We start from the raw sequence: 27,788 nt of genomic DNA, 5'->3' as shown, positions 1-27,788 counted from the left end.
GTTCAGCTGGGGCAGATGGTTCGGGCTTGATCCCGCACGGGACGTCGGGCTGGACCTCGACGGCCACCGATGCCACCGCAATCTGGTTCCCGCGGGGTAACGGGTCGAAGCTGCCTGGTGGAGTCAACGCGGCTTGTGGAGCCAAAGCTGCTGGTTCTCTGGCTCACCTCAGGACGCGTCTCCCTTCTTTCTCCGAGGGCTCGTCCCGACTCGTCTGCCGTCTCTGGCACAAATCTTAGAACTCTGAACTCATCTGCCGTCTCTGGCGCAACTCTTGCTTGGCACCTGTCTGGCGCAACTCTTTCTTGGCACCTCTCTGGCGCAACTCTTTCTTGGAACCTCTGGCGCAACTTTTTCTTGGAACCTTTGGCGCAACTCTTTCTTGGAACCTTTGGCGCAACTCTTGTAATTGACTTGTCTCAAAGGCTTCCGCGCGCGCTTATATAACGCCTCGGGCGATCAAGCCACCGGCCTCCAGGACACGCCCATCGGTGAGCTCGCTTCGGCCCCGATTGGTGGGCACAGGCCCTCTGGCTCCACCCTTGATGACGAGGGGCGGGCACGCCCTTCTTCCCCGAGCTGACCACGCCGTAATGGCGGCAAATGCAGTTGGCAGTAGAGGTTTTGGGAATGGGAATGAAAGGGGATCTATCTATTTGAATTCGGTGCAATGGAGTATTAATTAATGGAAGACAAAGCCTTAACCTAATACACAGAATAAGGAAATAAACTACTAAACAGGGATATATGGTGTCCTTCGTGTATGCTTTATGGAATTAACTACGGGAACGCCCTTTGACCTTTATACAACACTGGAGTAAGGAGGGCGATATTTTTACTACAATTTACACAACAACAAAAAAAAAACACCATTCTCATATCCACAACAATATATATATATATATATATATACATATATATATATATATATATATATATATATATATATATATATATATATATATATATATTGTTACAGACGTGGCTTGGATGTTATTCACCGAGCGGTTTTGGGATGACCACGTCTGCACAAGATTATACTCGATATTATACCCGAACGTTGACTAGTCGCGCGATGCTAGGTCAATGAAGGAACAGACACACGGCTGGGATTAAAATGACGACACCAGGGATACGGTTCTCAAGACCTCCGGAGGAGATTATATTCGTTACGGAAGGTCAGATTACAGGGACGAGAGGTACAACATAGAAAGACAAGCACTTAGACACAATCTTATATTATTCCCAACAGACGACAGATAAACGGGACAAAGCTGACTCACACGGGGATTGATGGAAAGGACAGCGGGTATCGATGGCTCAAGGTGCACTCTTGGCTCAAGGACAGGGTCGACCCGGTCCGGTCCAGAGATGCGGAAGGTTGCACAGCGCTCGAGGTGGTAACGTTCTTTCACAGGCGGGTTCTCTTCCTCTCAGCGATCGCAGGCAACGTTCTTTCTCCAGCTGGGGGCGCATCTGACGTCACATCCGGCGCGGGGCCGCGTATATCCGGCGGGGAGTGACACGCCCTCGGCTCGTTAGCTCCGCCTCGTGGAATCGGCACGCTGCCTCCCATTGGGTGCGTGCGGGGGGGTTACCGGCTCCGCCCTTGACGAGGAGCTGACAAGGAGCCCCTCCGTGGCAACCCCGTGGAGCGCATGGTCTGGAGCGCGTTGTCTGGAGCGCATTGTCGATGGCGGCTAACCGAGCCGGTGGGAGGACGCACACTCCCCCCCGCGCAGCGCCGTGCCCCTCTGTTGTTGTAGACGGGGAAGAAGATGGGAGGAGGTATGGGAAAGGTCCTAAACTCACTACTGGTGCCATATAATCACATTCTGGTGCAACGAAGAGTCATAATTAATGGAAACGAGGCCTTAACTGACATAGACTAAGAATAACTAGCAAGATGTCCGAAAGTTGTCTACGTGTGGTGCGGTGGACCTGGGCACGACATTTAATGGGGGAATAAGGGGAAGGTCGGCTCTACTGATTGTTGTTTACAGACAATGGGACTAGGGAATGGGGGATTGGGGATAGTTGGGGAGTATTGGGGAAAATAGGGGAATATTTACAAGCGGATATGGAGGCCAAATTCCATATTCGCAACATTGCACCCTTCTCTACCCTCGGGGCGTCCCGACCCGATAAATTTTTACCTACTTTAGTGTGGCACGCAATGTAGTTCCCTCTACTATTAACTCTACCCTGAGTGCGACAGTTTTACAGATATTCACAAATGAGTAAATATGTCCCCCTGCGACGTTGCACCCTTCTCCTCACAGAAACACACCCACAGGATAACCGAATCCGGAAAGAATTCTCAAACTACACATACAGCCGGTAGGGAGCATTATTTACACGACTACGCTGCTATTTACACTACGATCCAGGACCTGTTTTTGGAGGACCACATGCAGATGTTATGCATAGAGAGAGCGCGCTTGCCAGCATCGATACACCAACCCACGAGTGCTCTGTGGCCGACGGCCTTTAATAACGTGCAGAGCACCCTTTCCCAGCATCAAAAGCACCACCCCACCACCAATCGGTGCAGTCACCATTGTTCATTGGAATAAAAATAAATTCGACAACCCCTAACCCTGCAGGTGTCTCTTGCTCTTCTTGTGGTGCACTTGGTGTTAACTAAAAGTGGTTCACCTGTATGGCATAGGTGCCACGTTGACCCATAGGTCCATCCCCGGGTGGTGCTTGGCCGCAAACGAACTGCGGTCCATTGTGGGTGGCCACAAACATTGCGGTCCATATGGTGTATCGATCCCGGCAGCAAACAGCGAAAGTGCAGGCCCACAACTGCGCAGCCAGCACCTCTCTCTCCTCTCTCTCTACCCCAAAGCCAGATCCTCGGAGGTGGGAGACAAAAGAAGCAGACAAGTGAGTAAGGTGGTAAGGGCGCAAAAGTGCACGCAATGTAAGGTGATGCACACTGGGGGCACATGGGAACCAGGTGAGACAGGTACGTTCCTATCGTACGCCCCCCCCACCAGGTAACCTACATGGCCCCTCCCTTACCCCTTACTGCATCCACAAAACACAACACTACCCATAAACATCTACTTTACAAATCTAACAAACATCCCTACTGTCTTCCCCGTTCCTCCCATAAACCAAATTCGTCTTCTCTCCCTCCTAACCAATCAAATTTGCCATTTTCAACTCTCATCAAAATTTGCCATTTTCAACTCAACATCAAAATTTGCCATCACCAATTCATCATCAGTCCCTCCTAGGGAGGGAGAGATGGAATCACCCCAATGTCTCATCCACGTCGTGATGCGTCTCACCAATCCACACAGCAATTCTCATTTCCTGCAACAAAACAAAGAAAACACAGGCGTGGAGTCATCATCATCACCACAGGTAAGTGGCTGCGTATGGTGCGACAGGTTCATCAATCCTAACTATTTCCTAAATGACTTTAACAACTTTACACTACCCGGGGTCTCTCTCCGGCCAAACCATTGGCCCTCTTACACTATGGGTTCTAAAAACCAATTCCCATTGGCCAGACTGTGGTGCTCTTCAATTTGGGGTCTCACTCCCCCGATTCATCTCCCGGTGCCCTCGCACAATTTCTGGGCTGTGGCGTGTACCTCTCCCAGTGGGTCTACCCACCTGCACACCTCCACCACTGCAGTTGCCTCCGAGCTTACCTGCTCCTCACCCTAACCTAACTACCTGGGGAAGGCCCTCTGGCTCTCTCCCCACTCGGTGCCCTCTCTGGCACTGGGCTACCCGATCCACACCCGGGATCCTCAGGCACCCACTCACAACTACCGGCTCCCAGAGCCCACCTGCGGCCTCACCTGACCGACATCCTCACAGTGGTGGAGTGCCCAACCAACTACACACACTAACAGGCTACACGCCCAGCCATTTCCACAACACTAATGCACCCATCCACAATACCATTCTGCAACCGCACCACAAATGCCAATATCCAACCACAATTTACCTGCACCCTCTACCTAACACTTACACTACCCGCCCCGGGTACTCGTGAAAGGGGTCCACTCTTCCCCCATCCACACCTTCGCACCATGCACACCACTCCGTACCACTCACTCCAACTCTCTCCACACACCTGTACCTGCACACCTGTGCTCTCACACCTGGTGCCACCTGCACCCTTCTCTCCCCAAGCGCATTCGCGCTGATCCACACACTCACTACTCATACACTGCTCCACACACCTGTCCAGTTGCACACCTGTGCAATCACACCTGTTCAATTCTCACAAACACGGCATCATCTCAGCTAACTACTCCCTTCTGAAACTTGCGCTTCCCAGTCGTCCCTTTAAACTATTGCGCTCCCACGTCATTATCATCCATACTAATCTACCTGCGTCCCCACTACAGGTATCAGTCACTAACTAAACTTAACGTTACCTACTGTCATCTTCGCTAGATCCCTATCAATATCCTAACCCACCCGGGCTAGTTTTCACTGCCATACACCCCATAAACTATTGCTCCTTTGTCCCCACATGGGAAGGGTGGCAGGGATGCCAACCTTACCCACCGGGCCCATCGCTCACTACCAATTTTGCACATCAAATTTCAACAAATCCACAATTTGGCCAATCACTGCCCATCATCTGCCAATCACTACTGCCAATCCTTTGCCAATCATCAAATTTTGTTTTTCTCTAATTTTGGGGCCAAAACACTAACCTCATCACCCAGTCTACTCACTAATACCTCTCGGTGCGCCAATCCCTGTCCAAAGCCCGGCTTCGTAAAGCCAAGCAATGGATGCTGGTTGTTTTGTGCCAGCGGCTGGATGCGTCCGGCATTCGGGGCAGGGACGGGGGCTTACCCGGGCCGAGATCCCACGCACCACCTCGGCGTGGAGCCATCCAATGTCCCGATCTCGACCTGCCGGCACGTCTCAACAAAACGTGGTCGCCATAACGACCCTTCCTATCGGGCTGCCAGCTCCGCCTAGTGGAGCACGGACGCGGCCGTTCAAAGCGAGGCCCAGCACGCACCGAGGGCCCGATTCGGCTATAAGTCGTTCTAAACTCTATCCCGTCTAACGTCGATGCTTCACCTGGACGCTTACACCCCGCAGCCCGTTCCTTGCTCACACATCCAGCCGTGCCCATGCTCCTCGTACCTTTCCTTACACACCCAGGTACACCCATTCCACTCACAGCCTTGGTCACACACCTGACCACCGAACACTTTGGCACACATTCGTTGCTCGCACACCTCACCAATACACCGCTTCGCACCCCCTCCTCGGTCACCTCCTCTGTGACAATCACAGGTGTGCTCTCATTCGCACACCCAACCACGTGCCTCACCACCAACTCCAGCGTGCATTCCCACTCACGCTCTACCATTCCAGGTGTGCATCCTTCCATCCCAGGTGTACATCCTCGCTCACCTGTCACAACTAACTCACGCTCCTTGTCACTCTCACTACTCTCACCTCCATTCTTGACAGCGCACTCACCCTTACTCTTGACAGCACACTCTTTCCTCGTGCACCTGTCCGTCACACACCTTTCTCGCGCACACTCTCCCGTTACACCCTCTGTAACACTCACCACACCGCGCTTCCATGTGCCCCCTCGCACACGCGCTACGACCGACTCACTCTCGCCAGCACCCTCACTCCTTGGCACGCACTTTTTCCTCACACACCCCAGAGTCGGACTTTCTCGCACACCTCCTTTTTCGCACACCAGACCTGTCGCACACTTCACCAACGGCCTCTCACGAACACCCGGGTCCATCTCGACCCCCAAGCTTCTTAAATCACCTGGCGCATCATACGCACGACCATATTGGTCACCACTTACACCGGGTCCTCTTCCTCTTCGCTTCTCCTCCATCACCTGCGAATCCCTCATCCGGTTAATGAGCACATCATCACGATCCAAACACAGACTTTGGACCAATTCTTTTATCTCCTCTTTTATCTCTTTCTTATCCCCTCTCCGTCGCTTCTTAATTTCGCTCATCCCTTCTTCCACTTCTTCTAATTTGTGCTTCACCTCTTTTATTCCCCGGTACGTCTCCTCAAGCTCATCCTCTAAGGCTACCTTGACCGTTTCCAGGTGCGTCCTCACCTGCCGGTCCTTCGTCTCCATTACCTCTATCACCTCGTCCAACCTCGTTGTCAGTCCCTCACGTACCATCTGACATTCCCTCTTTGTCGCTATTAAGTCGTTTTTTATGTCGTTTTGTGTCGCTTTTAAACCTCCTAATACCGCAGTGTTCCTTTGAACCTGCTCCACTAACTCCGTTTGTCCCACCGTCAGCTGCTCCACCTCCTGCGTCAGGACCTCTCTGCCCCCTTGTAACTTTACAGTCCCCTTTCTCACCTCCTTCTCCATGTGCTCCTTACAGTGCCTCACCTCCTCGCGCACTCCTCCGACCTCCTCACTCACTCCTCTTCTGATCTGCTCTCCCATCACTTGCATCTCCTGCCCAGATGCCACCCTCATCTGCTCCATTTCCTCCCTGTGAGCATCCAGTTTGGTTTCTACCCCCATTCTGACCCCCTCTATCTGCTGCCCCATTTGGTTAACTTCCCTTTCCGCTTGGTCCCTCATGTCCCTCAATTTGCCTTCCATGGTGTTTTCTAACCCCTCTAACCCTTTTTGCATCCCTTCCATTTGATTCTCTTGAGCGGCCATTCTGTTTTCTACCCCCATTAACCCATGTTTCACCCCTTCTATCCCATTGTCTAACCCCTCTAATTTCTTGTCTAATCCCTCACCGGTACCCCTCGCTTCGTCCCTCATTACCCCCATTTGGCCCTCCATCCTATCCATTTTTGCATTCAGTTGGGTCAAGAATAATCTGAGGTCAAACCCGGTTTGCCCAGCGTCCCCAGCCGCCACCGCAGGCTCGCCCTCCGCGGCGACGCTATTTTGGGACCCTTCAACCACGTGAGCGAGCGCGCCATTTTGCGCGCCCGCTACTTCGTGCGTGACGGCGCTATTTTGCGAACCTGCCGCCCTCACTGCTTCGCTCTCCTCTTGTCCCTCAATTTGGTCCTGGATCGACCCTACCTCACTCTCCTTTACCGGACCCCAGCTGTCTTGACCCGCCATAGCGCGACTTTCAAAATTCGGGTTTTTATTTTCGTAAAACAAATTCAAATTTCGCCGTTATAATTTCGCGCGGGAAACGCGCTCCGAATCGATTCTACTTGTTACAAATTTGGGCCGAATAAATTTAGTCCCGGGTTCGAATTCCACTCCTCGACACCAATTGTTACTGTACTAACACAATTGGTGTCCAAAATTTGGGCTAAATAAATTTAGTCCCAGGTTCGAATCCCATCTCCTGACTACCAATTGTTACAGACGTGGCTTGGATGTTATTCACCGAGCGGTTTTGGGATGACCACATCTGCACAAGATTATACTCGATATTATACCCGAACGTTGACTAGTCGCGCGATGCTAGGTCAATGAAGGAACAGACACACGGCTGGGATTAAAATGACGACACCAGGGATACGGTTCTCAAGACCTCCGGAGGAGATTATATTCGTTACGGAAGGTCAGATTACAGGGACGAGAGGTACAACATAGAAAGACAAGCACTTAGACACAATCTTATATTATTCCCAACAGACGACAGATAAACGGGACAAAGCTGACTCACACGGGGATTGATGGAAAGGACAGCGGGTATCGATGGCTCAAGGTGCACTCTTGGCTCAAGGACAGGGTCGACCCGGTCCGGTCCAGAGATGCGGAAGGTTGCACAGCGCTCGAGGTGGTAACGTTCTTTCACAGGCGGGTTCTCTTCCTCTCAGCGATCGCAGGCAACGTTCTTTCTCCAGCTGGGGGCGCATCTGACGTCACATCCGGCGCGGGGCCGCGTATATCCGGCGGGGAGTGACACGCCCTCGGCTCGTTAGCTCCGCCTCGTGGAATCGGCACGCTGCCTCCCATTGGGTGCGTGCGGGGGGGTTACCGGCTCCGCCCTTGACGAGGAGCTGACAAGGAGCCCCTCCGTGGCAACCCCGTGGAGCGCATGGTCTGGAGCGCGTTGTCTGGAGCGCATTGTCGATGGCGGCTAACCGAGCCGGTGGGAGGACGCACACTCCCCCCCGCGCAGCGCCGTGCCCCTCTGTTGTTGTAGACGGGGAAGAAGATGGGAGGAGGTATGGGAAAGGTCCTAAACTCACTACTGGTGCCATATAATCACATTCTGGTGCAACGAAGAGTCATAATTAATGGAAACGAGGCCTTAACTGACATAGACTAAGAATAACTAGCAAGATGTCCGAAAGTTGTCTACGTGTGGTGCGGTGGACCTGGGCACGACATTTAATGGGGGAATAAGGGGAAGGTCGGCTCTACTGATTGTTGTTTACAGACAATGGGACTAGGGAATGGGGGATTGGGGATAGTTGGGGAGTATTGGGGAAAATAGGGGAATATTTACAAGCGGATATGGAGGCCAAATTCCATATTCGCAACAATATATATATATATACTGTATATATACACACACACACATGTATATACATATATATATCGTTACGGAATCGGGCGATGTTACGGAATCGACGGCACTCCCTTTTTTTTTTCTTTTTTTTTTTATACAAGATCGAGGCTCGTGAAAGAGCGAACATTAATCACACAGGAAGACAAACCGACACATAAAACATATAACATCAGGAGCGGTAGACAAGATAGGGAGAGAGGGGGAAGGACACAAACACAACATTTGAGAGCAGGGACCGAGAGACATGGAGACATCGAGAGATCTGAGAGAGGGCGAGGGCTTTGGGGGGGGGGGGCATGGGAAGGGGGCGGTGGGAGAGGTATAAAACATATGGACACTGCCAGGACTTCCAGGAAAGAAGTTGGAATTTCAAACAAGGTGGATCTGGGGTGAATTAGCGGGGGTAGAAAAGATCAAGGTTTTGGATGGGGGAAGATAAGAGATGGTGGTGAGCAGCTGTTTTAAAGACCTGGAGGGAGGAGTGGGATTGAAGGGAGTGAGGGAGTTTGTTCCAGAGGCGGGAGAAAAGAGGAATGAAAGAGTGAAGGTGAGCAGAGAGCCGAGTTTCGGCAGTTTAACCATCAGAGGTTTGTCTGGTTAAGCTGGCCATCTCCGTTCCTGGGGGTATGACGTCACGCTCGGTCAGCGCTGAAGAGGGTATTAGGCCAATCCTTCCGATGACCTAAGTACCAGCGCCTTCCGGTACGCGAGGAAATACTCCCGCCCGAGCCGCAGCGTAATGGATAGATTGCGCCGAGCGAAGCGAACTGCGGTGCGGGCCGTTAACAATGACCAACCCGATTATAAGCGGTTCTGCCGAAATCGCGCCATAGGTACTCAATTGGGAAAAGACAAAGACGGTCGGACGAGAATGAAAACCAAGAATAAGGAGGAACAGGTATTTATTATATTAACGAAACAAAAACCAAAGGAAGAGCAGAAATAAAAGCAATATACAGGAAAAGAAGACAGTGCAATGCTTAACTATACAGGCTTAACTTATACCCCAGGGACAAGACGAACAGAACAAACTCACGAACACGAATGGGGAATTGCAGGCAGGAATCGCTGGAGGGATGAAAAGGCAGACGGTCCACAGAACGGGCGGCAGGGAGGTCCAGGAATCGCGGCACGCCGTTGGTGTCCCGCGGGCACGCACTTGTTCTTGGTTCAGTCGCGAAAACCCCAGTCGTCAGCCTCCTTATGCGTCTCTCCAGTGCTCCTTTCTCGTGTGCCTCCGAAGCTCATCCGCTCGTACCTTCTCCTTGCTCGTCTGCGCATCTCTGCCTCATGCATCGTCTGGTAAGCAGTCCCTTCTCTTGCTTTTATTGGCCTTGGCCGTATCAAGCCGCCGGACCCGATGACACGCCTGCCTGTTTGGCCCATACTCTGACGGCTCCTCCCCTCTCCTTGGCCTTGTGCGTAATGGAGTTTGGGGCGATGTGAGCCAGTAAACACCCAATGCAACGGCGGCGAACACCGCCTTACTCGCACTTTTAGGAGGCCACGGCGATATTTCAAGGGATCCTATCTTATTTGATTTGATGCAACGGAGAGTCAACTATTGGGAACAGGTCCTTAACTGAAACACATACTAATGACATAACTACTGAGAGGTCCTATGGTGTCCTACGTGTTGCAATGTGGACTAACTAAGGTGCAATTATTTCAATTAACAGCCAATTAAGGGGAAATGTACACAGGGGTTATTTATAAGGGAATTTACTACTAAATTTACATGTGAAAGTTCTAAAAACCGCAACAATATATGTATATATATATATATATATATATATATATATATATATATATATATATATTATTTTATTATAAACAGGTATCAAATTCCTGCGAGGGGCTAAGTGTGAAAAAATTCTGACAATGTAGGGCTCGAACCACGGACCTCCGTTGACAACATGTCAACAGCCCACTGCGCTATTGAGCCAGCCGCAATCTCCTCGGAACTTTTCCACATTTAACACTGCGAGCTTTATAATGGCCGATGTCTTACATGCCTGCTAGGCAGACCCCGAATGTGAGCGTAAGTAAGCTTACAAAGGTGTACATTTCTCATTACAAAGGTGTACATGAAAGCTTACAAAGGTGTACATTTCTCATTTCACATTTCACATCCTAATTCAGTAAGGAGCAGCAGGTTAAACAAAGCTTACAAAGGTATACATTTTTCATTTCACATTCTAATACAGTAAGGGGCAGCAGGTTAAATAAAGCTTACAAAGGTGTACATTTTTCCTTTGACATCCTTTCACATTTCACATCCAACCTTTCAGGGACCCAGCGTGAACCCACCAATGGACACGTTTCAGGAACCCAGCATGGACCCGCCAATGGAGATGTTTCAGGAACCCAGCATGGACCCGCCAATGGAGACGTATCAGGAACCCAGCATGGACCCGCCAATGGACACGTTTCAGGAACCCAACATGGACCCGCCAATAGACATGTTTCAGGAACCCAGCATGGACCCGCCAATGGACACGTTTCAGGAACCCAACATGGACCCGCCAATGGACACGTTTCAGGAACCCAGCATGGACCCGCCAATGGACACGTTTCAGGAACCAACTGTGGACCCGCCAATGGAGACGTTTCAGGAACCCAGCATGGACCCGCCAATGGACACGTTTCAGGAACCCAGCATGGACCCGCCAATGGACACGTTTCAGGAACCCAGCATGGACCCGCCAATGGAGACCTTTCAGGAACCCAGCATGGACCCGCCAATGGAGACATTTCAGGAACCAACTGTGGACCCGCCAATGGAGACGTTTCAGAAACCAACCGTGTACCCACCAATGGAGGCGTATCAGGGACTCGGCATGAAGCTGCCAATGGAGTCGTTTCAGGGACCTAACGTGAACCCACCAATGGAGACGTTTCAGGTTGGTCTGACCTCATGATTGGGTTATTTTTTTGAAACAACTTTGTTGTACAAAATTATAAACTCCATTTGCATTTGGCTGATTTTAAAAGCTCTTTTGATTGAGCAAAAGGTCAAGCATCCATTGAGTGACAGCTGCATTCTGGGTAATGAAATACTTGGCTCGCACTCCACACTGTACTATGGTGAAAACACTGGAAGATCCACATGTGGACAAGATCACAAACCCAATGGGACGAGAACATCGGGCATGTCCAAAGCGACGTAATCAATCATCGCGTTTCCACAATCCTTGTGGAAAATGGCTGACAGATGTTTTTTAATAATAAAAACAACTTTCGTGATAACGTCGGTATTTCGTGGGTATAACGTTGGTATTTCGTGGGTATAACGTGGGTATAACGTGGGTATTTTGCTCCCATCCTTGTGGAAAAATGGCTGACATGTTTTTTTTTTAAATAATAAAAACGACTTTAGTGATAACGTTGGTATTTCTTGGGAATAACGTGGGTATTTTGGTCCCATATTTGTTGTATTTTTTTTTAATCGTGTAAATAATATAATGTGAATGATGTTTTATCCCATGTTTTGACAGATCGGCGCCATATAGCCAATCAAAATGCCACGGGACATACCGGGTGCATACCACGTCACCTGCAATTTGAGTAGTAACTTACCGAATCACCTTTGCCTCCATGGTGGCCAGGCCGGCCCATGCTCCCTCTGTGGCCCTTAACTCCAGTAGGCCCATACATTCCCGGAGGGCCTAAAAGACCCTTTAGTCCTCGGGACCCAATGGAACCCGGTCTTCCCTGCATGGCAAAGAACAGACAAAAGAAGATATAAGTTGCGGATGGGTATTAAGGCCTGGGGGTGGAGGAAGGAAGGGTAGGGAGCGGATGGGACAAGGTAACAAGGCCCACCTACCATTTGAAACATGTGTGTGAAGGACATTCTAAGATGGACATGCCTGGGCCTATGTTATGCATTGTGTGTGTTTCATACTTGCAGATCATTATTATATGTAGATAGGCAAACGTTAGAGGTGGGTTTTATTAATTATTACCGAAACATACAAGTCGTTACATCCCAGGTGAGTTATTAATTATGAATAGGTAGAGGTCACCTGATGAAGATCAAGTTATTTAAACTTTAGTAAAACAACAACAATACACTATTGTTGTTTAAAGCTGCAGCAAAAAAATAACTCGGGAGTGATACACAGCAAGGCTGGGCCAAATGGCTCTCATTTCCTTCCTTAATGTACAGGAGCTTACAGGCACTCCTTACACTCGGTGTAGACCCACGGAGAGTAACTATAATCCTGTAACTCCTGGATAATCCAGTAATTGGCAGTAACTCCTGGAAATCCTCGTTTCAGCAGCAACTTTTGTTTACAATCAAAATGGCTCGCTCATAACACAAGGAATTACACGCACAAACACAGCAACGATTTTCCATCGACCTCGGTGTCCAAGTAGTGCGGTCTGTTCGTGACCGGCCTCACCGGGCCACAACATAGTCCTCATGTGAACTCGAGGATGTGGCCTCAGACTAAAGGCAAATAAAGTGGGCAGTGTAGTCTGCTTTCCACAACAGCTTCCAGATTTATTTGCTGTTTCTCTCGTGGCAATCTTCCTTCCGTCCCATTCATTCGCCGACACCCCCTCTTTCCCCTAATTCTCCAATGTGGCTTTTGTGACATCAAGAGCACACTCTTGGTATGATGCCAAGTCTAGGGTCTGCTCATAGGGACATCCTTCAGGTGTTTCCAAGAGTCGACGCCCATCTAATAATATAAACAAACACACCAGGCCATGCCTGGGAAAGACCTAAAACAAAGGCTGAAAAATTCCCCACCACACCGCCTGTATCCACCACTGGACTTTAATTGTTTGTTTATGACAATGTGTCCCGAGGAAAACAATGATTGAACTTGCAGGAAAACAATGATTGAACTATAAAACATATGGACACTGCAAGGACTTCCAGGAAAGAAGTTGGAATTTCAAAAAAGTGGATCTGGGGTGAATTAGCGGGGGTAGAAAAGATCAACGTTTTGGAGAGGGGAAGATAAGAGATGGTGGTGAACAGCTGTTTTAAAGACCTGGAGGGAGGAGTGGGATTGAAGAGAGTGAGGGAGTTTGTTCCAGAGGCGGGAGAAAAGGGGAATGAAAGAGTGAAGGTGAGCAGAGAGTCTTTATTTTGGCAGTTTAACTATCAGAGGGTTGCAGGCAGATCTTGTGCGACCTGTAGGAATATTTGGGAGACAGAGCACAGACAGAGCTGGGGGAGCAAGGCCGGAGAGGAGTCGGTAGAAGACAGAAAGACCACCAACCTGCCTGCGGTGAGTGAGTGAAAGGCCCTCGGAGTTAGCTTCATCGCGGGAGATTCCAATGATTTTGAAAGTTTTGGTTTCAACAGCGTGAAGACGAGCTAGGTGTGAGGCAGGAGCACCGGCCCAGAGGGGCAACAGTATTCCACTGAGTTGCGGATGAAAGCTGTATGTGGTGAGGAGCTCAGGTGTGCCAAGGAAGGACTTCGCACGATGGAGGATGCCCAGTCGGCGACTAACTTTGGAGGCCAGCTTGGAAATGTGGTTTTCCCAAGAAAGATCATGGCAGATAGTGAGACCCAAAAGCTTGACTGACAGAACTTCTTGGAGAGGATTTTTGATAAAGTAGATGTGAGGGTTGTCCAGTCGGTCTTTTCGGAGAGACATTGTAAGAGTGTGAGATTTGTCAGGATTGAAAGACATGTTCCAATTGTTTGACAAGTCTGTGATTTTGTCCAGGTCTGCAGAGAGTGAGGAGGCTGCAGACTGCCGATATGAGGGATGAGGAATGGAGCGGCAGAGAGTGGAGTCATCAGCAAAGAGATGGAGAGGATTTTCCAGAGAGTCGGAGAGATCATTGATGAAGACCAGAAAAAGCAAAGGGCCCAGAACACTGCCTTGAGGAACTCCAGCCAGAACAGGAAGGGGAGATGAGAGAAATCCATTCAGGGCCACACGTTGACTTCGTGTGGATCTGGGACCTTTGTGACCTTATGTGACCTTTGGCCTATCTTGACCTTTTAGCCTATCTTGACCTCAAATTTTTTTTGTGGTTGAATACAGTGACCTGATCTACAAATGCCCTTAGAATTTCAAGTCAATCGGATGAAAATTGACAATTTTAGAAATGTCATCTCTGTGGTTCAATTGAGTGACCTGATATGCAAATCCTGTTCAAATCTTAAGTCAATCGGTGAAATTTGGTTTCAGACCAGGTCACTCTACTCTGCATCTGCTGCTTCTGCTGTCTCAAAAATGGATGGAGGTCCTCAATGCCAAACAGGAAATCAGAGCTGTCTCCCTTGACATATCATGTGCCTTCGATATGGTCTGGCACCCAGCTCTGGTCACCAAACTCTCCTCTTATGGTATCCATGGAAATATCCACACATGGCTTGCGGGCATCCTCTCCGGTCACAGTCACTGTGTGGCCCTGAATATAATTCTCTCATCTCATCTTCTTATTCATCAGAAATGATCTTTTTTTAAAAATCTTCAGAAAGTCAGAAAGATATTCTCATCTCATCATTCTCTCATCTTCCTGTTCAGGCTGGAGTTCCTCAAGGCAGTGTTCTGGGCCCTGTGATTTTTCTGGTCTTCATCAATGATCTCTCCGACGCTCTGGAAAATCCTCTCTATCTCTTTGCTGATGACTCCACTCTCTGCCGCTCCATATCTCATCCCTCAGATCGGCAGTCTGCAGCCTCCTCACTCTCTGCAGACCTGGACAAAATCACAGACTGGTCATACAAGTGGAACATGTCTTTCAATCCTGACAAATCTCACACTCTTACTATACAACAACAACAACAACAACATGCATTTTAAGGCCATTTTCCCTGCTAGAGCGGGGGTTAGCCTTGCGGTCCCCATGACAATCTTCTCCATTTTGTCCTATTTTCTGCATCTCTCGTTGTTCACCCCCTTGCCCGCATTTCTTCTTCCACCATCTTTAGCCAAGTCTTTCTTGGTCTTCCCCGTCCTCTACTTCCTTCTACATTCATTTCCATCACTCTTCTCAACCAGTCACTTTCATCCTTCCTCAACACATGACCAAACCATCTCAACCTGTTCCTCTTCACAGCATCAATCACAGGCTCTATTCCCATCATCTTTCGCAATTCATCATTTGTCTTCCTCTCTCTCAACGATACTCCGCACATCCGTCGAACCATTCGCATTTCCACCCTTTCCAACCTTCGTTGCTGCTCTACGTTCATAACCCATGTCTCGCTCCCATAAATCATAACACTTCTCACACATGCAGCATACACCTTTCCCTTCAGCTTCAACGACACACCCCTCATCATCAGCACGCCACTCAGTTCCCGAAACTTCTTCCATGCACTCAAGCAACCGTTGCCGAGTCTGATCCACCTTCTCCATTCAGCATGTCTCCGAGGTAGCAAAATGTTTTCACACCTTCCAGCTTCACGCCATCTCCAAGATCCAACTCAACATTTCCTCCATCTGCAGCTCCCTCTGTGCACACCTTACATTTGAATGTAGCTGCCACACTGGCTAATGACCCTCTCAGACCACTATATTTTTGATGAACCCACTCAGCGCACATTGTACATTGAATGGAGTTCACTCCGACACCCTTCCTACACACAGCACAGGGCGCCACTTCCCAGTTCTTTACCACTTGCCATCACCTACGTCTTCGTCTTTCCGATATTCACCTTCAGACCTTTTGTCTCCATACATTCCTTCCACTTGTTCATCTTTTCCTTCAGTCCATCTATACTTTCCGCAATCAACACCAGATCATCTGCATACAACAACTCCCACGGTAAACCCTCCTTTACGTTCTGAGCCAGCACCTCCATCACAGCTACAAATAGTAGTGGACTTAGTACCGACCCCTGATGCACTCCCACCTTCACCTCAAACTCACCACTGTTCCAGTCCTTCATCCTTACAGCTGTGCGCGCTCTTTTGTACATTGCCATCACTACTCTGATCAACCATTCCTCCACTCCTAACTTCCTCAATGCCCATGTCAATACTTTGCGTGGAACCCTATCGAATGCTTTCTCACGATGAACAAACCCAAGAAAACTTCTTCCTCTTCTCCATGTACTTCTCCTGCAACTGCCTCACAATGAAAAGCACGTCTGTCGTTCCTCTTCCTGGCATAAATCCAAACTGCATTTCGTCGATCTTCACTTTCTTCCTTATCCTCCTCTCCAACACCCTTTCCAATACCTTCATTCCATGCTCCAATAACTTTATCGCTCGGTACGAGCCACACTCCAGAGGGTCACCTTTCCCCTTGTATAGAGGGACGAGGGTACTCAGTTCCCAATCCACTGGAATGCGGCCTTCTTTCACCACCAGATTACAGATCTGTCATTCTCTTCACACCCCAACTTCCTGCTGCCTTCAACATATCTCCCACAACTCCCGTCGGCCCTCCCGCATTTCTACCCTTCATTGCTTTTATCGCTTCCTCAACTTCCTTCTCAGTTACTTACAACTTCAGTTACAACTGAGTTCTGACAAAGTTACAACTTCTTTCCTCCCCACCCCCAGCACCAATTACAAATTAACAGCATATGTAATATGTGTATGGCCAAATGTACTCAAGTACCGAGATATCAACCTCGTGAATTTAAAAGGACTCATTAAATAATATGACAGTGTTGAGCTAACGACCTCATGATACTCAAACTTTGAAACAACAATGAAGGCCTTCCCTTGGGCGGAATTCAGCATGCTCAGGTCTGTTAACGGGCAACCTTTTTCAGTGTGACCGTTCCATTTCACGACTCTTTCATTACGTACTTTAACCTCATATCTTGTCATTTCGGTCTTCGATGTGCCTCTGCTCTGTTTCTATGAATAGTTCAACGCAATGATCATGACGAAGTAAATTAACAAACAGGAGAGAGAGAAAGAGAAAGAGAAAGAGAAAGAGAAAGAAAAAGAGAAAGAGAAAGAGAAATGAGGGATGAGAAGGGGACAGAGAGAGAGGAGGGGAGGGGGGAAGTGAGAGGGAAAGGGGAACAGAGGCAGAGACAGAGAGAAAACGAGAGGAGGGAAGGGGGGAGATGAGAGGGAGAGGGGGGCAGGGAAAGGGGGACAGAGACAGAGAGATGAGGTGTATGTGTCATTGGTTCTTATCTCCAAATACGGGTTTCAAAAAGTGGAACGGAGCCATCCCAGGTCTCGAAGTACGTGTGTGTGCGTGTGTATGTATATATATATATATATATATAGTTAAGGGTTATGGGTTAGGAAATGGGTTAGGAAAATGGGTTAGGAAAAACCATGTTAACAGAAAAAAAACTCATACCCTCATATTTTGACCTCTGATGACCTTATTAGTGACCTCATTTGCATATAACACATATCATTGTAAAGAGTGTCCCAGGACAAACATTTTGAGGGGTCATATGCAACCATAGGATGACTAGGTAAAAAGTTATGGCCATTTGAATTTCGCCTACCCCTAATTTTCGGAAATCACTGACACAGGGGGGGGGGGGGGGGGTAACATCAAAATATGCGTGGGAGGTACCTTGGGAATGAGTTTTTTTTCTGTTAACATGGTTTTTCCTAACCCCTAGGGTGGGGGGTACATGGACATACCCGGGAAGTTAAGTTGTGGGGGGGGGGTGCATGTAAACCCTACTCAGCCCACGGACAAATATATATATATACACACACACACACACACAAGTTGTTTTTGCCTGCTATTCCTACACATGGGTGGGCCCCAGGAGATGGAACGGCTATCTACCGTGTCTCAAAAGTATCCACCTCCGTTAATATTAGTCCGTGGGCTGAGTAGGGTTTACATGCACCCCCCCCCCCCCCCCCACAACTTAACTTCCCGGGTATGTCCATGTACCCTCCACCCTAGGGGTTAGGAAAAACCATGTTAACAGAAAAAAAAACCCATTACCAAGGTACCTCCCACGCATATTTTGATGTTACCCCCCCTGTGTCAGTGATTTCTGAAAATTAGGGGTAGGCGAAATTCAAATGGCCATAACTTTTTACCTAGTCATCCTATGGTTGCATGTGACCCCTCAAAATGTTTGTCCTGGGACACTCTTTACAATGATGTGTTATATGCAAATGAAATCACTAATGAGGTCACCAGAGGTCAAACTATGTGGGAATGAGCCTCGTCCTGGAGGCGGGGTTGCTATCTTTATCAAAAACTCTCTTCCTCACTCGCCCTGCACTGCACTCTCTCCACCTCACCCCCAGGAATACCTCTGGCTACGGCTTCCCCTTCGCTCCCACCTCTTGTTCATATGTGTGTTGTACCGTCCACCAAACAGTGATGACTCCATCTACATCTCGCTGTCTGATGATATGGACCAACTTCTATCTACTCATCCCAACTCTCTCTTCCTCATATGTGGTGATTTCAACTGTCATCATGCCAGTTGGCTGGGTGTGGGTACCTCTCTCACCAGCCATGGCTCCTCAGCAAAGGACTTCTGCGACTCACTGGGACTGACACAATCTGTCAATTTCCCGACCCGGATCTCAGTCAACGGAACATCTTCTCTTCTGGACTTGGTTATGACTAACTTCCCTGAAAATGTCTGCTGCTCTTCTTCTGCTCCGATCGGATCATCTGATCATGTCCTTGTTAAAGTGGACATCTCTCTGACCATCCTCAGGGAGCCTGCTCAGCGTAGACGAGTCTGGCATTTCACTCAGGCCAACTGGCACGGTCTTCAAGCAGCCATCAATCATCTGGACTGGTCTCCCATCTCTACCACCTCTGACATCAACTCATCCTGGGAATTCTTCCAAAGTAAATTGCTCTCTCTCATGCACAGATTTATCCCATCTCGTCTTCAGTTGTCATACCCTTCCTCCCGTCCATGGTACACGGAATCTTGTGGTGAGGCTGTTGCCCAGAAACAACTTGCCTTCGTCTCCTGGAAAGCAAATCCAAAGGAAGGAAATCTCATTTCCTTTCACAAAGCCCGAAACAAGTGTGTGTCCACCCTCAGGAGAGCCAGGAAACAATATCTCTCCGTTCTCAAGACCGAACTCTCTTATCTGTCTCCCTCTTCCAAATCCTGGTGGCGTCTGGTCAAATCCGTTTCTGGTGTTTGTTCCCCCTCCATCCCCTCCCTTACCTCAAACGGCTACACAGCTGACTCCGCACGTGAAAAAGCTGAATGCCTCAACTCTGTGTTTGCCTCTAAATCTTGTGTCCCAAACCCATCCCTCTCTGTACCCACCATACCCAGTCGTACCCTGCTGCTCCTGGACTCCGTGTCCTTTCCTCCTGACAAGGTGGAAAAGTTTCTGTCAACCCTCGACTCTGATTCTGCAACTGGACCCGACGGCATCAGCCCACGGGTCCTAAAATCCTGCTCTGCTGCTCTATCTCACCCTCTCTCTGTTCTCTTCACCCTCTCTTTTGCTCAAGGTCAACTGCCATCTGCTTGGAAATCAGCCAACATCACCGCTTTGCACAAAAAAGGTGCAAAAACAGATCCTAGCAACTACAGACCAATCAGCCTTCTCCCAATTATCAGCAAAGTCATGGAATCCATCATTGCTTCTGATATGAAATCTTTGCTCTTCTCCAATGGCTTGATCTCTGATCATCAATTTGGTTTCAGACCAGGTCACTCTACTCTGGACATGCTGCTTCTGCTGTCTCAACAATGGATGGAGGTCCTCAATGCCAAACAGGAAATTAGAGCTGTCTCCCTCGACATATCACGTGCCTTCGACACGGTCTGGCACCCCGCTCTGCTCACCAAACTCTCCTCCTTTGGTATCCATGGAAATCTCCACGCATGGATGGCGGACTTCCTCTCTAGTCGTCGTCAACGTGTGGCCCTGAATGGGTTTCTCTCATCTCCTCTTCCTGTTCAGGCTGGAGTTCCCCAAGGCAGTGTTCTGGGCCCCGTGCTTTTTCTGGTCTTCATCAATGATCTCTCTGACTCTCTCGAAAATCCTCTCTATCTCTTTGCTGATGACTCCACTCTCTGCCGCTCCATTCCTCTTCCCTCAGATCGGCAGTCTGCTGCCTCCTCACTCTCTGAAGACCTGGACAAAATCACAGACTGGTCAAACAAGTGGAACATGTCTTTCAATCCTGACAAATCTCACACTCTTACTATGTCTCTCCGAAAAGATCGACTGGACAACCCTCCCATCTACTTTCTCAACAATCCTCTCCAAGAAGTTCTGTCGCTCAAGATTTTGGGTCTCACTATCTGCCATGATCTTTCTTGGGAAAACCACATTTCCAAGCTGGCCTCCAAAGCCAGTCGCCGACTGGGCATCCTCCGTCGTGCGAAGTCCTTCCTCGGCACACCTGAGCTCCTCACCACATACAAGGCTTTCATCCGCAGCTCAATGGAATACTGTTCTCCCCTATGGGCCGGTGCTCCTGCCTCACACCTAGCTCGGCTTCACGCTGTTGAAACCAAAGCTTTCAGAATTATTGGAATCTCCCGCGATGAAGCTATCTCTGAGGGCCTTTCACTCACTCACCGCAGGCAGGTAGGTGGTCTTTCTGTCTTCTACCGACTCCTCTCCGGCCTTGCACCCCCAGCTCTCTCTGTGCTCTGTCCCCCAAATATTCCTACAGGTCGCACAAGATCTGCCAGCAACCCTCTGATGGTTAAACTGCCGAAATCTCGGCTCTCCGCTCACCTTCACTCTTTCATTCCTCTTTTCTCCCGCCTCTGGAACAAACTCCCTCACTCCCTTCAATCCCACTCCTCCCTCCAGGTCTTTAAAACAGCTGTTCACCACCATCTCCTTTCTTCCCCCATCCAAAACCTTGATCTTTTCTACCCCCGCTAATTCAGCCCAGATCCACCTTGTTTGAAATTCCAACTTCTTTCCTGGAAGTCCTGGCAGTGTCCATATGTTTTATACCTCTCCCACTGCCCCCTTCCCCCCCCCCCCCCCCCCCCCAAAGCCCTCGCCCTCTCTCAGATCTCTCGATGTCTCCATGTCTCTCGGTCCCTGCTCTCAAATGTTGTGTTTGTGTCCTTCCCCCTCTCTCCCCATCTTGTCTACCGCTCCCTATGTTATATGTTTTATGTGTCGGTTTGTCTTTCTGTGTGATTAATGTTCGCTCTTTCACGAGCCTCGATCTTGTATACAAAAAAAAAAAAAAAAAAAAAAAAAAAAAAATATGAGTTTTTTTTCTGTTAACATGGTTTTTCCTAACCCCTAGGGTGGGGGGTACATGGACATACCCGGAAAGTTAAGTTGTGGGGGGGGGGGTAAACCCTACTCAGCCCACGGACTATATGTGTGTGTGTGTGGGCGCACAAAATATGTGCAATATGTCACGCACAAGATGTGTGTACACATCATACCACTGTACAACATGTTGCATACAACATGTGCACAATATGTATATAACGCATAAAAATGTGTGCACAGTGCATACAATTCACATTATATGATGTCATGCAAAACACAACAAAACAAAAAATGCCAAAGCAAAACATGTGTATAAACCATAATCATGCAGTGTACATGCAAATCGCGAGCGGTCCTCATCTTTCTCAGGCCCCCCTTCCACTCACGTCCGCCATATCTCAGGCCCCCCCCTTCCTGTGCATGCGTGTGTGTCCTCCTTGATAGGTTAGAGTCAGCAAAACCTATCAAGCCATGCGCCTTGCCCGACCCCACCAAAGCAGCCCACGAAGCTGTTGTATTCGGTATGCTACTGGATCTCACGGACCTCGGCTCCCTGCAGGCATACCATAGCTTAAAAGTGGGGTCACCAAATCCCGGGGCCTCGCTCCGAGCATGACAAAGTCAGAGAAACCCAGGAAACCATCAGGCCAGGCCACGTTCCAGATGAGGAGCAACGTGCACCGCCCTCCGTCCCATCAAAGCCACCGTGCACTCTGAATCCGCCGCACACGGCACAAATGTGTGCATGCATGTGTGTTTCGTTGGTCGGGGTCTCCATAATTCAGGTTTCAGAAGGTGGATGGGAGTCCTACCAAGTGTCAAAGTATCCACCTTCATTTCGGTAAGGGGGGAGGGGGCAAGTACAAGTCCATGACTCATGGACGAATTTGTAAAGTTTTATTGTTGTCAAAGTTTTTTTTCCAAGGGCTATTTTCAGGATCGTCGGGGAAGGTCGGTAAAGGAGGGGAGGTGGCAGGACGGTAATGTAAGGGGGTGGAAGAAAGTCGGTACGGCAAGGGGGTGGAGGAAGGTCAGTAAGGGGGTGGGCAGAGGAGGGTCAGTAAGGGGGTGGGAACAGGAAGGTAAGTAAGGGGGTGGGAACAGGAAGGTCAGTAAGGGGGTGGGCAAAGGAAGGTCAGTAAGGGGGTGGGCACAGGAAGGCCAGAAAGGGGGTGGGCACAGGAAGGCCAGAAAGGGGGTGGGCACAGGAAGGCCAGAAAGGGGGTGGGCACAGGAAGGCCAGCAAGGGGGTGGGCACAGGAAGGCCAGCAAGGGGGTGGGCACAGGAAGGCCAGCAAGGGGGTGGGCACAGGTAGGCCAGCAAGGGGGTGGGCACAGGTAGGCCAGCAAGGGGGTGGGTACAGGAGGGCGAGTAAGGGAGTGGAGGAAGGTCAGCAAGGGGGGTGGATGAAGGTCAGTAAGGGGGTGGAGGAAGGTCAGTAAGGGTGGAGGAAGGTCAGTAAGGGAGTGGAGGAACATCAATAAAGGGGTGGAGGAAGGGCCGTAATTGAGTGGAGGAAGGCCAGTAAGGGAGTGGAGGAACGTCAATAAGGGAGTGGAGGAAGGGCTGTAAGGGGGTGGAGGAAGGGCAGTAAGGGGGTGGAGGAAGGGCAGTAAGGGGGTGGAGGAAGGTCAGTAAGGAGGTGTAGGAAAGTCAGCAAGACGGTGGAGGAAGGGCAGTAAGGGGGTGGAGGAAGGTCGGTAAGGCGGTGGAGGAAGGTCGGTAAGGGGGTGGAGGAAGGTCGGTAAGGCGGTGGAGGAAGGTCAGTAAGGGGGTGGAGGAAGGTCAGTAAGGCGGTGGGCAGAGGAAGTGGACATGCAGTGGTGGGAAAGTGGAACGGGTAGTCCGGTAGACGCGTCCCCCGAACAGGAAACAACACCAACACACCTCATTTCGGTTTCCTTCGCTTTGAGAGTGTTCAGACGTTTGCCGCCGCTCGCTCGATTCCAAGGTACCAGGTAATGGTATCTGGTGAGTAAACATGGTGGGCACCGCGTTCGCTTTCAAACGCCGTCCGCCTCGACAGGTCCCCGCGTTCACAATCACAGTGCGGCCCATGCCCAGCTTGGTCATCTTCTCACTCACGGTCTCCTCAAAGCAATCGCTCGTGAAATGGTCCGAACAAAGGCGGGGACGTTCGTTCGGCGTCCACGGTTTCCGTCCATTGCTGCAGTGAGGAATGCTTCTTTAACGGGAATTTATGCCAAGAAATCCCAACGAGTCGTCCCACACACTTTGTGGAATGCTTACAATCAGGCGCGGCGCAAAATGTCATGACTCAAGATTAAAATAACTTTCACGATCAAAGGATGTTATTGTCTGGACAATAATGTGATGTCACTGCGAGATCCTTCTTTGCAGCAGTGTCTCGTGAGATCTTAAATAAGAAGTGCTCAGCTGCCTCAGCACGAGCAGCAGGAAGTCTCGCGATATCCCTATTAGGAAACGCTGAGCAGCAGGAAGTCTCGCGATATCCCTATTAGGAAACGCTAAGCAGCAGGAAGTCTCGCGATATCCTTATTAGGAAACGCTAAGCAGCAGGAAGTCTCGCGAGATATGGAGGAAACGTTTCCATTTCTACCGTGTGGCACCTTTAACATCCACCAACCAATGCCAGCAGACGGGACGACAGTTTAACGCCCATCTAAGGGACATGTTGGTCTAGGGTCCAAGGTATCGCATAGGAAACTAAAACGACACTCGGTAGAGAGCATACCTCCGCCAGGATGAACAGTTTACGTTTTGTATCCCACTGATCTGGATTCGGACCTGAACCACAACCTCGGGATGGCAATTTCGAGACGCCACATGATGGGCGTTTTGATTGGCAAAATCCTTTAAAAAGGACCGGGAACGTTCAAATGTTTGTGGCCAGTTTATGGAGTTTTGGGTTGTTTGCTGACAGATATTTGCGAGGATTATTGAGAGACAGAGATATTTGTTATTTTAGTTTAATATAGATTGATAGGTTGCTAAATTAGATATAGATATATTACATACAGTATATAGATATATTGAAGTGCGGTGCTACGCGCGCTACTTGCTTACCAAGGAGGAAGCGGACAACGCGGTAAATCAAAAGAGTCTTTATTGAAAGAGCCCTACTGTAGCACTGGAGTGCTCGCCGCTCGGGGCTGCGCGCCCCGTATATATCCCGAGGCCACGCCTACCCCTCGGGCGTGGCCGACGCCCCCTTGGTGCGCGGAATGATGCCATCACGCCAGTGAGCTTTCGTGTCCGCCACACGCGCCCCCCCCCCCCCCCCAGAATTCCCATGCACCTGGAGGGTCAGTTTGCGGGGCAAACGGATGACCCGGCCGAAGCGCCCTCTGGCGACTGGCGGCGTCCGGGGTGCAGGGATGCCCGCTGGAATGCCGCCGGCTGCACCCGGGATGGGTGCAGGACCGGGGGGCGGCGTGCCGGCGGGGCTGAAGTCCACAAACCACAAAAGACACCGAAGACCCTTAAGATTCAAAAGCCTCTGAAGACACCAAAGACCCAAAAGTCCCTGAAGACCCAAAACACCTCAAAGACCCAAAATACCCTTAAAGGCCCAGAGGATCCAAAAGACCCTGAAGACCCAAATGGCCCTGAAGATCCAAAACACCATGAAACCCAAAAGACACCAAAATGTCCAAAGATGCCTTCCCCTCTGAAACGACGTGTGGTGAGGCACGCGGAGCGCGCCGGGTCACGCTAGTTATAACAAAACTTCATCCATGGTCAGACATCGGAGAGGTTTTTGCACGTGTTAGTGTTGAAAAACCACTTTTGTGATAGTGTTGTGTTAGTGTTAGTGTTGCTTCTGTTGGGCTAGGTTGCTCCTTGGTAACTAGCGCTTCAAGATGATGAAGGACCTTAGCCTTGTCATATGCTAGGAGAAGTGACCCATCCGAAGCGAAAAGGGCACGTGGAACAATTCCAAATTCATACTTCCCAATACAGTCCTTTAGATCAAGGTCTGGATGGCTTCTTGATGCTACTATAAACCTCTGTAGGAGTCCTCGTTCTTCTTTGACTTTAATGAGTTTGTCACCTGCTTTCACTTTCTTCACTGTGTTGGCACTTTTGAAAGTGCCTATGTTCTTTCTCTTCATTGGATCCCACACTGAAAGTTTTCCTTCTGTAAGGCGTTCTTTGACAAATGTCTGGAACAACTGTTGTCCGATGGCATCGCGGTCTACTATGTCCTTTGTTACCTTTTCATCAATTACTTTCTTGGTAAGAAGGTTACACAGGTCACTCTCATCGGTTACGAATGGGTCTCCATGAACAACAAATACCTCTGTCAATCTAGCGGAATTTCTCATTACTCGGGTGGACTTTCCCCCTGTGATCTCGTGGTGTTGGTCTCTGGTATCAGCACCTTCCATGCCATATTCTCTTTGAAACTCCTCTACTAGATTAGACAAGTCAGGAGCAATCAGGAAGAAACGGTCTAGAGCTCTCTCTCAATTTGGGTTATTCCAGTAATGCCTCCAATGACCTTGAGTTTGCGGTTCTCCTGCTCAATTCCGTGATCTGGACCTATTGAAGTGAATGCAGCAATCCCCTTCGTCACACAGAAATTTCCTTTCAGGAGTTCTGCCCAGACATCTGGAAAAACTTGTTCTGTTTGCTGCATTGTTGACAGGTACAAAGGGAGCAAACGTGCGTAGTTCAGGTGGTCATGAGCAAAGAAGTACTTAATAAGAGCTTCAGTAAGATAAGCTTGATATTTTGAATTTGACTGCCATATTGAAATTAATTGTTTTTGAACTCCTTGGTATTGAAATTATGGGTATTATCATTAATTTGGACCTCATACTGTGTTCAGAATACCAGTTTTAATGGGATTTATATATTTTGGCGGCCATCTTGGATTTGACACCCTTAATCCGTTTAAAAAAATTAACAACCTATTTTTTCGAACATGTGACACCCCAAAGACAAGGAATCAAGTGGAATTTTGCTTTTAACAAAAAAAAAACACGACAGCCATTTTTAAGACATAGCAGCCTACACTATATCTTGAATTCAGTGATTTGGCATCCAGGGCGTTCACCTGTATCGTCACTTCCGGGAATAAACCGTCAATTCGGAAATAACCGTCACATTCGGAAATAACCGTCACATTCGGGATGAACCCGTTGCTTGGACGTTTGCTGTGCCGGAATCCCTCGATTTGCGACGCCGCGACCTCGTAAGGACTTCACGGTGGTGACGAGCGGCTGGGATCGTGCTCGAAGTGACGTGTGGCATTTTATTTTCACGAGGCAGTCGCCGGGTTCGGGATTTTGAGAATTCAAGCCGAGTTCAGATGACCGAGTTGATTTTTGCGAGACTGGACGGAATTGACGCAAACAATATGCAACTCCAGGAGCGCCAATTTGATTCATACACCTGCTTGAAGGTAAATGTATTTTATTTGCCAGATATTGGTGCCCCTTGATATGAACTTTTTTACAGCATTACTTGGTTCCTCCGCAGAACACAAGGGGAGTCCAGCATGCACACTAGATTTCTTGAATGCCCCTTATTTTGTATCGTTTGGCATTTTCTACAAGTCGTCAGGTTCACTGTGTTTTTCCGTTCAAAATTTTGTGAGATTAGCAAAACTATACATTTCTGGAATACTCAGAGCATGAGGAATCCAAAAACTAATGTTGGCATTTGCGTAAACACCTTTGCGAAAATGACCCTCAGGACAGTGATGAAGATCTGTAAAAGCATATTCCTGAACGGTGTAGACCTCGTAGATCCTGTGTATAGGACTTATAGTTCAATCTGATACTAACAAGGCTGCTTTCTTGCTATATAAACCCAAACCTATAACTTCAAAGGACTTGCAATATCATGTATTATGTAATACAGTTATATCACAAATATAAAGACAATGGTTTTCAATTACCTTTGTTTGTCGCTTTTCCATAATCCTGAGCACTATTTTGAGGCCTTTATTGGATTCCTTAACCCAGAAAACATAGGATTAGCATACTTAATTAAGTTTCCAGGTTGACTAGAAGCCGAGATAGCGCAAAATATGTATTTTATGGTGGCCATTTTGAAAATCCAAAATGGCGGCCATGCAGGTGTCTGTGCAAATGCCAACATTGATTTTCGGATTCTCCATGCTCTGATGATTCCAAAACTGTACAGGTTTGCTAATCTCCCAAATTTTTGAACGAAATTATA

This window comes from Myxine glutinosa, chromosome 5 (genome assembly GCF_964187855.1).
Source record: "Myxine glutinosa chromosome 5, kmMyxGlut1.1, whole genome shotgun sequence".
In the NCBI taxonomy this organism is placed as follows: domain Eukaryota; kingdom Metazoa; phylum Chordata; class Myxini; order Myxiniformes; family Myxinidae; genus Myxine; species Myxine glutinosa.
This window is presented reverse-complemented; position numbering follows the sequence as displayed.